The sequence below is a fragment of the Diabrotica undecimpunctata genome, chromosome 4, assembly GCF_040954645.1.
Source record: "Diabrotica undecimpunctata isolate CICGRU chromosome 4, icDiaUnde3, whole genome shotgun sequence".
Lineage (NCBI taxonomy): Eukaryota > Metazoa > Arthropoda > Insecta > Coleoptera > Chrysomelidae > Diabrotica > Diabrotica undecimpunctata.
The window spans coordinates 110,137,541-110,149,936 of NC_092806.1; the positions used below are offsets into that span (position 1 = coordinate 110,137,541).

At 32.2% G+C, this 12,396-nt stretch overlaps 1 protein-coding gene across 3 annotated transcripts in view; it reads right to left on the bottom strand.

Annotated features, from left to right (window-relative positions):
- Positions 1-12,396, bottom strand: part of Sox102F (transcription factor Sox102F) — a 445,538-nt gene that overhangs the window by 216,857 nt on the left and 216,285 nt on the right. The window lies entirely within an intron of this gene.

The window sequence follows — 12,396 nt, forward strand, 5'->3', positions numbered from 1 at the left end:
GGGTATACGTAGTGTTTCCCTTAAACGTACATTTCAACTTTGATGCGTTTTCCCAGTGAAGGGTTAAGTATCCAAATATCACAGTCGTAGAGTAAAATGAATTGGGAATACATAACTGCTCTGCATTTGAAGTCCCATGTGTAGATTCCGCCTTATGAAGAATTTTTTATTCCGAAAAACATACGCGTTCCTAGTCTGTTCAGTTCTTGATAGGATCTCTTTCGTCGAATTTCAACTACTATTCATTAGTGCACACAGGTATCTAATGGGTGACACCTGTTCAGCGATTCTTTGGTCATGCATGTAATATTACCTTTAAGAACCTGTGCGAAGGAGTTTTCCGAGTACGGATTAAACAGAAATGGGGACAGTACATATCCCTGTTGTACATATTTTCTTATGGCTATCTCCTCTGACATGTGGCTCTTTACATTTACTTAAAGTATCTAATGCCAGCACAGTTATAGTTTCTGGTGTTAAATGCAATCAAAGGCTTTGCGGTAGTGTATAAAGCAGGCATATATTTCCACATTCATGTTACGGGCTCTCTGTAAAAGTAAATTGATTTATCACTTCGTTACTGAAGCCGAATTGGGTATTGTCCACTTGCTGCTCACACCTCTTGTATATATGGGTGTATAGGACTCTCAGGAACGTTTTTAATACGTGAGACATTAAGATGATCACGCGCTAATCGTCACGTTTATGTTCATTAGCCTGTTTGGGTAGGGTGAAAGTTGGTTTCAGCCAATCTGAATGTATTTTCCCAGTACTGTAGAGTGTGTTGAACAAATTTTTATAAATATTATAAACTGTTACACCTAAGGAATGGTCACTTGGCCGTGACTTATTACCCTCTGACAATACCAAATAAATTTTAGACATATTCTATTCAAATTTTTTTATTTAAGCGTTTTCTTTATAAACAAACTTAGTCATTATTATACTTGTCATTAAAAATAAAGAAACGTCAAAAGTAAGAAAAATATAAAAACTGAAAAACATATCCTGTTATACCTAGACGTAATTACTACAAATTGCACAAGTTAAAAAATACGACTTACCTAATTGTTATATACGATCATTTTTTATAGAAAATAATTATAGGTGAACCGTTTAAACAATTACTGGAGTTTAATAGTCTTAGTAATCTGCTTATTTGGACCCCGCTGCGAGTGATTAGTTCCTCGTCATTTAAAAGATTAACAATTTTGCCTTGTATAAATCACTCTTGACTTCAATTTGAAAGAAATATTGTGGGTAATGCCAAGCTAACAAGCGTAAACATCTAAAGATCCTTTGCGATTTACCATAAAATTGGTGTTCTTTTTTCTTTAAGTAGGACGTTTTGGTTAGTAGAGAGGTGGTAAAAATCAATGCTTAACACTTTCAATGAGTTTGTTAGCCATTATGCATCAAAGGATTAAATATTTTCGGTTAATAAATTTACGGTGAAAATAACAAATTTTGATGCATTGGGATGTTCCTCAAACATTTTTTTCGAATTGATATATATTAAGCAATGGCGAGAGTGAAAATTTTCGCCTTGTTGTATCACTGGTTGAACCTAAGTCAAAAGCTGGAGAGTTCCGTTCAAATAAAAATTGTAGCTGACATGATTTTAAACAAAAATGTTTAGTAGCAATGTGTTTTTGTGTGGAATAAACCGTTCTCATAGAAACGACCGGCGATGTTGAATGTCAATTATGCGCGCGAAATCAATTTTAAATAAAATTTGGTTGAGTTTACCGAAAGTACAAGCTGATTATAGCCGCAAATGTCAAACATGGAACAAAAAATTTCGGTATAGCAGTGTTGGCATGTTTTTATAATGTAGGTACTATATGCTTCAAATATAAAAAGATAAAGCTTTAGAAAAGTGCATTTGGTTTATATTATGTTATGAATTCTGCAATTTTTGATTTTTATAAAACAACAATGAGTAAATATTTGTTTCTTTGTAGATTAATTGCAGTTAATTATTAGAAATTTTTTTAGCAATTACCTTTTGATAGATTAGGGGATAAATAGATTGGGCAATCGTCAAATCAGCAGTTGCCAGATTACAACAAATGTTTACAATTAATCTCGAAAGAGACAAATATTTACTCGTTATTGCTTCATATAAATTAAAAATTGGAGAATTCATAAAATGGTAGAATCAAAATGTACTTTTTAAAAGCTTTATCTCTTTATATTTGAAGCATACATATGCATTATAAAAGCATACCATCACTGACAAACCGAAATATTTTTGACATTTGCGGCTATATTCAGCTTGTACTTTCGGTAAACTCAACCTAAAATTTGTATGAACTCAACGGTAAAAATTCGTATCTTTTGATCAGTGTCCTATCGACAAAAATCAAAATACATTTTGAAGGTGAAGAGTGCAGCTTTCGTAAGCAGTTTTTGTATTTTTGCATTGTTTCTGAGAGAACGGTTCATTTTAAACAAGAGCGCTAAAAACATTTATGTTCAAAATTATCTCAGCTCCATTTTTTATTTGAAACATTTTTTTCTACGGCGTACAGATTTTTGGTAAATCGATTTTTTCCGTTCTCCCATCTTATACGACAGGGGATTTTAGTGAGTAGTAAACTTTTTTGCATATTTTTTGGGGTCCTAAAATTGACATTCTCAGTTCAGTGGCATTTTCGTCTTTGACGATTCGAGATAAATTGACAATCATAACAGAATACTATTCAATACGATATTTTCTGATATACAAAGACTTTGTTAAGGTAAATAAGTGCTTATTATAAGCAGAGTTAAAAGAGAATTAGTGTTATTATACTAAAGAAGTTATTAGAGAAGTAAAAAATAAGTGTTTATCATTATTTTTTATTTCAACGTATTTTTTAAAAAATACTTCCGTTTGTTTTAAGAAATATAAAAGAGAAAAGGTTTACTTACATAAACAAATATATCCTCTTAATTTGTGGACTTACCTGAAACAAATTATATAAAAATTAATCAGAAGAAAATGTGTAAAATTTGTTGATGTTTTGGTTATTTTCCAAATTTGTTCAATAATTTCTCCAAATCTTATTTTATCTTCTCGGTATTTTATTGTTCTAACATGTACAGAGAGCGTGAGACAGGGTGACACAATATAACCGAAACTTTTCAATTAGGCTCTGGAAGATATTTTTAAAAGATTAGAATGGGAAGAAAAAGGTATAAAAATTTGTGGACAACGCTTGAACCATCTAAGGTACGCGGATGACATCGCATTGATAACCGATAAAAAAAAAGAAATATTTGAAATGATGAAAGAACTGGACGTAGAAGCCGGAAAGATAGGCTTTAATATGAATTACAGCAAGACCAAAATCATAACAAATACAGATGAAGACGTCACAATGAGGATCGGACAAGATGAAATAGAACAAGTTGAGGATTATATATATATATATATATATATATATATATATATATATATATATATATATATATATATCTGGGTCAAACTATAAAACTTAACAAAGAAAACCAAACAGCAGAGATAAAAAAACGAGTTAGACTGGCATGGACGGCATTTGGCAAACTAATCTACATTCTTAAAAACAAAAGATATCCACAGCATCTTAAGACCAAAGTATACAATCAATGCGTATTCTCTGTTCTAACTTATGGTTCCCAAATGTAGACCTTTACAAAAGCAAACATGGACAAAATCATAAAAACCCAAAGATCAATGGAAAGACAAATGTTGCACATAAGACTAATAGATAAAAAGAGAAACGAGTGGATAAGAGAGAAAACAAAAGTGAGGGATGTTAGACAAGAAGTTGCCCGACACAATATAAGACAAAAGGAGACCGATGGAACAGAATTCTTATAAGTTGGAAACCGTGGGAATATAAACGAAGCAGAGGAAGGCCCCAAATGAGATGGGCAGATGATATCAAGAAGCACGTGGGCTCTAGGTGGATGACTGTAGCGACAGACAGAGAAGAATTGAAAAGGATTGGGGAGGCCTATGTCCAAAGATGGACCGAAGAAGGCTAATTAGATAGATAGAACATGTAAAATTTAGGTAAAATTTTTAAAACTAGTTTAGGAAGAAACTCGTTAACATCATCAAGAAATTAATAGATTCGACAACAATACCATAGCAAAGTTACAATACAGTAATATGGGGAGAATCTAGAATGTGGAAAGAGGTAACTAAAAATATTCTGTTAACATAACGAGAAAAGCAGATTGGAAAAAACTAACATGAGACGAAAGGCTAGAGAAACAAATCAACCCTTAGGCACCGTAAAAGATTGTTGGACGGTTGGTCATCAGTATCTTAAGACGTGACGTGAACAAAGTTACACCAGCCATGACCAAGGTCTCTTAAACTGTGTTTATGTTTTAACCGAGAATATCCCATTGTATTTGGTGAAAAAAAAAACAAATGTTTTTTTTCAAAATATTTATTATACGTAATAATATGTGAAATGAGTTAAATAACTTATGAATTATTATTCAAAAATTACAATGATTGATATCAATCATTGATTGGTATAAATCGAAAAACTAAAACAAAAAAATAAAACTAACAATACCGATCAAGTGTTCAAGGCACAGATATTACACTTGGTAGAGAAGAATCCAATTTTTTAATTTTTTTTCCAGTCACACATTATACAATGACCTGTAGCTCCTGTTTTCTCTGGTTCAGGCTATAAATTGGACTCTGAGGCAACAGTTAGTTCTCTTAGTCTCCCCCTGATTATCTTGCAAGTGAATATCAGTTGACCTTCTGAGCAGATGTGCATGTGTCAGTTGGTTGATAAATGTATATAGAAAAAATTCTCAGAGGTACGAGATTATTTTTTTCACTGTTGAAATTATACACAACATAGCTATTAATTCCTGATTAATTAGAGTGTACAAAAGTACAATTATAGTTCCCTGCCATGTGATCAACCATATCGATTTTGGTTTTGTTGTAGTCATGCATGATTATTGGTTTTCCCCTTTCTTGGTCAACGTCATCGTTATCATGGAAGGAAAAATGAGTACATGAGGACATTTTTTTTGGGGACAAAAGTTAAAGTGCAGTTTTCTTGCAAGGCAAAGATATTTGAAGGCCCCAGCCTTATGTCTGTTACCAACTGTGGAGGTTGGTCTTTTTTATTACTGCGTATAGTTCCTACTATAGTTGGCTCATATTCATTTATTTGTAATTTCAGACATGCAAAAAAAAACCCAGAGAACTAAACTAACTATGTATATAAATTACTTTAGCACAAACGACTAATTTTTTTTATGTTATAGAAAAACTTTCCTGTAAAACTTATAAAATATTAGGACGTGACTAATGATCACGGTCTGAGATACCAGGTTTCAAAACCAATAGATGATACCGCAAAAGCAAAAATTTGTCAGCAATTGAACACACTACCGGCTGAAAGGTCGATTTGAATTAGGAAATAGGAAGCTACTTTGATGGGCAGTTCACGCATTCTGTTGGTAAAAGAATTAACTTAATTTATTTAAAGGCACGGTTTGAGAGACCGGGTGTCACGACTGTAGAGTTAAGGATAAATAATTTTTTTAAAAGTGCACTGGATAGTAGCTGAACGTAAAAATAATAATAAAGAAACTGAAAGAACCAGTGGGGAAGCTTTAAAGAGTTAGATAAATATTGACGACGATCTGCCAACTTGGTTTTATAAAACTGGATGAGAACTTTAATTAACATTTATGGTAACAGAAGAAATTTAAGAAGATCAAAATCATAAAAACTGCTAAAAACAGGTTAAAATACCAACAAATGATGAAGTAGTGGATAAGAAAGAAAGGAAGGCAATTGGAGTTGAATTAGAAGTGATTAATGTCGTCAATTTTTAATTTTGTTATGAGATCCATCAAAGTTAGAAGTTAGATATTATTATAAAGAATGGAGGTAGTATCAAAACTACAATTACTGTTATTAGAGAATATGAAATTCATTTTCCACTTAAACAATTCCACTATCGAGGCACGTTTTCCAATCAATTTGTTGGTTATATTATAGTCTCTTTTATTACTCTCTCATTTCTTTTTCGAGTACCGTCTTTTATGTGCACAGCATAATTTTGCAGAACAAAATCATTCTAACATGCAGCACTCATCCCATATCAACTTAAAAACCTCCCATAAACTTTTTTAATGAACGCATATTCATAAAGTATTGAATTGAAATGAGAGGTCGTCTTATTTTCCCATTTATAATGCTTTTATATGGATTATTCGAATAACAAGTTAGCTATAAATTCAAAGATGTGTTTTTCAGATTTACTTGGGAATTTATACAAGATAAAAATTAATATTTATATTAGAACATATTCCATTTAACATATAAGAAGATAGATAGAAGATAGAAGCCTCTAAATGATTATAAAAAGTTTAAGTATGTGACTATGTGTTTCGTATAGTTTTTCGTCCTTTTTAGTCGTATTCAGTCTAATAATCTGAATAGTAATTACTATTTAAATGGGAATAAGCGGAAGTGGAAATTGAAACGTCAATAAACGTACTTTAACCTTTAATTGTGACTTATTCCCATGCGACCTTAACATGCCACAAGAAAATAGCTTCAGAACAATATAACTGAATAGTAAATTGAAGGCAACTATTAAATTTTTTTGGAACAATCCCTTAGTTATTATAATAATTAATGATTTTTTAATTTTGACATTTCAATTTCCAAATCCGGAATCGTTCTCCAAATAAATAAAATATAAACGCAGTTGCTTTCGATTTAATCTATTTAATAACAAGTAGTTACATTGTTTTATGTGGAAACATTCTGTATTCCATCGTTTATAAGATTGTAACGAATATACACATGTGACTTCCCGTTAATTTGTAAGACTTGAGTTTTTAAGATGTGCTGGACAAAAAGAGAAGCGGGAAAATCCCACCAAAGAAGATTTGTGTGCCAAGACAAGTGTTGCGAAAAAAGATTTAAATCCGAATGTGGCGACCATTCAACTATAGTACTAGGAACGAGGAACTGATTGAAAATTCGGAAAAATCGAAAAACTGTTGGAAATGGTAGAACCAATGGGTCAATTCAACTTCAAAACTAAGCGAAGCGAAAACATCTGTAAAACCCTCCTTTACGTAACAACTGTAATGGTCCAATCGGTTTAAGGTATGTCCTTGTAGACTATCCAAAATCCCAGTTAAAGAGATGGATAAACCGCATCATTAGATCCACAATTTAAATTTTAGAAGAAAGTTGTAAAATTAAACATTTGGTGAAATCCTTCAAAGACATTTATATATTAAACAAAATTAAGGTAAATTATCTCATGTATATGTATATATGTCGCTAATAATCTCAGAGACTATGTTTGTAAAATAATAATAAAAAACGTATTTTATTCAAAAATACGTGTAGTCAGTTTTTAAATTTCTTTTGATGTCGAACTTGAAAGGTGTAAATATATGATAGATATCTGGGAGTAGCTCAAATAATCTGCAAACCCAGAGAAAGAAGAACAAGTATTTTCTTTTCTGTGGGACGAGCTGGTTTGAGAGGGAGGCAGTGTAACGAATTGTTGAAATGTGACGCCACAGAAAAAATAAACTCGAATTTTGCGAAGCTACTAATAGAAAAAATAGAACAACTTTGAATAAACACATGATCAGAAATATAGAAAAGAATAAAAGAACAATCACGTACTCGTACATTTAAGAGATCATATAAAAGTTTATAAAGTTAGCTATCCTATCAGTTTTGAGTCAAAAGCTCCCAACTTAATTAGTTGAACGTTAGTTTTGCCAGAAATGATGTTTTAAAAAGTAATATTTGGTAATGATTATTAGTTTAAACGATAGTTTTTGAATAATTTGTAATTGGAAGACGTTAATAAAATTTAGTTTATTACAGAATAACTTATTTATTCACGCAGACGATTTCACTAGAAGTAGGTACTTTCTGAATCGACCACAATATATATGGATTGGTGTTATGACTATCTATTGTAACTGTTCTGTTAAACTATTTGCTCATATAATAATATATGGTTTGCTATTCTTCAGTTGTTCATCATGTCATATCGACATTAAATTAGAAACAACCCAGAGTGAAACATGTGTTCTTCAAAGAAATTTGTCAATGGTTAATTTTTTTCAGGTCCAAATGTTTCTATCCTATACCAGTTTCTTTATTTTTTTGTTTTAAATAAATGTGAATATCATTTTTCACGAAGTTAAATTTTTTTATTAAAACTCCGTATTGGCCAATCCCAATGATGATAATTCCTCTGAGGTTCGTTTTATATGTGGTCACGTTTTTCATTGAAATATTCTAGTCAAGTATACCTATATACTTTGTCAAAATGACAGAATATAATGTATGCAGAAGAAGAAAATTAAGGAGAGAATATAGCACATCTCAATGAGAGAACAGAGAAGAACAGAGTGTGGTTTAAGTAATAATATAAGTTATATATCTCAATAGAAAGAATAACTGGTCTAATTATGATCTTTTCAAAAATGATTGATGATAGCAGAAATATTGTAGACAATAGTATCAGAATCAAGGTCCAGAATTTATTTTGAAAAGTGTAACTAAAATAGACTAGTTTCATCTAATTTAGTTAAATTTCTTTTTTAACTCAAACAAAAAATTGTGACAATTTGTCAAGTCCTCAACTGAGGTAGACAAAAAAATAAACAATATCAACATGTATAATTATTCAAAGCGCAGTTAATGGCGTCTGCTTCTTTTTATGTAACAACTTGTGCTTTTTAGAAACCAGAAAGCCATTAATAACTTCTATTTTCAGATTTAAGAGGCTTCCACATGATCTTAAAATTTTATCAGGTCGTTTATGTCGACGACGATAATTGTGAAATCATATATATGTTAAAAAATAGTTACAACTGTTAGGTAAGTTATAAAAAAGATCACTAAATTATAAACGAAACGTTCCCTACACAATTTGAAGTTATAAGGCAGAAGAAATAATGTATTTCGAAAATTGATATATAAAGATTGATAATTAATACTAAACTAAGGAAATACTCAGTCACCCAAAATCTTCTAAGAATAAATCGGATGTATGTAACGGATCACGACCTAAGCAAAAGAAGGACAAATAGTTAGGTTATAAAGGTCAACCTAAATTAACAAAATGTAAGAGTTCTGGGAATTATGCAGGTAGTTAAAAACCGAAAGGTCAAAGTAGTTACTTAAACGGGAACGAAGAAGAAACTCAACCAACGGCAAACCAACACCACAGATGATTTAACAATGAGTTAAAGTGGAGTCAAAAGAAACTTAAGGCCATGATGTGGTGATAGCAGGTCTTCTTGTAATGCCCATGCTTTTCGGATGTTGGCGACCATCGTGGTAATCTGTATGTTGCAAACTGCGGCTCTGAAAAGATTTGTGGTTGTTATGTTGAACCACGTACGTAGATTTTTCAGCAAGGAAATCCTTCGCCTTCCTGGTCCTCGTTTTCCTTCTACTTTACCGTGTAGAATTAATTGCAGCAACCCATATCTTTCACTGTTCCTCATGATGTGACCAAGGTATTCGATTTTGGCTGTTTTATTGTGGTTAACAACTCTTTTCCTTTTTTACATTTTAATGAAACGTCCTGGTGAGTAACGTGGTTGAAATAGAATATCTTCAGGATTCGACAATAAAGCCACATTTCGAAAGCCTCAATTTTCTTGCAGGTAGCGTCTGTGAATACCTGGGCCATATAATGCGCAATAAACAACGATACAACCTACTTCGGACCATACTTCAGGGTAAAGTGCATGGGAAAAGGTCCAGGACGAAGAAGAATATCCTGGCTGCATAACCTGCGAAAATGGTTCAACTTAACCACTACCGGACTTTTCAGGGCAGCAGTCAACAAAGTCAGAATAGCCATGTTAGTGTCCAACATCCGTAACGGATGGGCACCATAAGAAGAAGAAGAAGCGTCTGTGAGAGTCTACGACTTAACTTCGTACAACAGTGTAGGAAAGATATAACATCGTAGTAATTTGATTTTTATGGGTACTGATAAATCATGGCATTTGAAGAGCTTAGCCATTATTTGAAATGCAGATATTGCTTCCTCTATCCTACATTTTATTTCTAGGGAATAGTCCCAATTTTCATTGACGTTTGTACCAAGGTAGGTGTATGTTTTTACTCTTTCTATTGGTTGGCCGTTCATACTAATTCTTTCAATTTGCTGTTTCTTCTTAGAGATCATCACACATTTTGATTTCTTAATGTTCAGTAAAAATCCATAATATCTCTGACTCACTTCTGTGATACTATTCCTTATTTCCTGGAGGGCTTCATAACTGTCAGCGAATACCACCGTGTTTTCCGCGTATCTAATATTATTGGTACATTCTCCGTTAATTCGAATTCCGGCTTCAACATCCTCTACTGCTTCTTAAAAGATTTCCTCAGAGTATATGCTGAACAGCAAGGGTGATAGTATACTTCCCTGTCGGACCCCACGTTTGATTTGGATATCATCGGATTCTGCTGCGTCTGTACGGATAGACGATGTTTGATTCCAGTAAAGATTTCTAATTATTCTTAGATCACACGTGTTTAGTCCAATATGTTAGCAGGTAAGATGGAAAAAATATCTAGTTACACATTCATTACCATCATTTATTAATTCCCGAGGAGGGTACGAAAGATGAGTCATCGCAACTTATGAATCATTACAGAAAGATATTGACTATTAAAAACAGATTATGTAATAGCATGCGGAGGCATAAACGTCAGAGTCCGCAAATAATATATACATAAAATTAAGGAATTGTACGAAGAACAACATCTTAACAACAAAAATCGTCCAACAAAAAAATGAAAAAATGGTTCACTTGCTCTAAGATCCTTTATCGACTATGTCTTCCCATAAAAAAATCGATAAGCAAGTTAAAGTTGCGAGTATTCAAAAGGAAAAAGATAAAACTGTCCCATAATATCAAAAATGAATCTACTCACCAAATTGACAAAGACATCTTCTCTAAAAACTAACTCCTGGAAAGTAAATCTACAATCCTACCTTCTTCAAGATCAAAGCATAAAAACTTTATATTGCCAAATTAGACCAATATGCACAAGTAACAATGATGATGTAGACAAAACAATTCTTCTTCTTTTTTCTTCTTGTATTTAGGGTTTAAAGCCTGTTTCTTCTTCAATATTAGCCTCCTAAAAAATTGTTTAAACTATTGTATCATCTTTTTCTTGGTCTGCCAATATTTCTTCGTCCATTTGGTGACTTATCTCGTGCTATTCGTACTATCCTATCCTCTGCTATTCTACTAATGTGTTGTTTTGTCACCCATCCATTTATGTCTTCTATATTGCATGCTCTTCCTATGTTTTCGCATCTCTCCCCATCCAAGAAACTTTTCACTGGTATTCTTCGGAGTATTTTCATCTCTGTTGTTTCTAGTAGTCGTCTCGTTTTAGATTTGTCAGGTCTTGTCTCCGCCGTGTATGTTAATATAAGTCTAATTGCTGCTTTATAGATTCTGGTTTTTGTGTCTTGTCTTGGAAAATTACTTCAAAAATTATATATATATATATATATATATATATATATATATATATATATATATATATATATATGTGTATATATATATGTTATATATATATATATATATATATATATATATATATATATATATATATGTAAAATGTAATGGCATGTCTTGCAAAACAGTAAAACCAAAAAACCAAAGAGGTGCATCGATGAAAGGCAACCGTAAATACGTATTTCTGACTATTTGGTTGTCATCAGTACTGTGAAGCCAAGTTAGAAAAGGAGCATGTTAACTTCGCATATAGGATCGTCATCATGTAATATCCACATTCTATGACTGATACGGTACTGCTTAAAATAATTTCGGCGATTCGTTGTCCAGAAATTGTAGATACATTTCTTCGTGTACGTGATCCTCGAACAGGTTGGGTCCGATGACATAATTTTTAAGAATGTCAGCCCTCACATTCAAGTCTTGTTTAACTGTGGTTGAGAACTTGGTGTGGATTAGAAGTTGAGTAATAGTGGAAATTATGTCTGTTTATGGTACCGTTCTTGTGAAAAGTACCTTCATCTCCAAATAAATGTATTCAAAGAAATATGCTTCGTTCTGATTTTTTTCCTACGCCCTACGACAAAATTCCACTCTTTTATTAAGCTCTGAATGAAATTGTGCATGATATTAATCTTGTTCTTTTTTAAAATTCTTCCTACACTACGACCACTAATTTCAAAAGCATTTTATAATTTTTCTGGTATGTACAGAATATTGGAACAGCAAGTTAGAAACTCAGCTAAATGCATATAGGCGCCGTAATGACAACGGGATTAAAAAGAACGAAACAGGTCACTGTTAAGACCACTAAATTCATAAATACAAAATTAG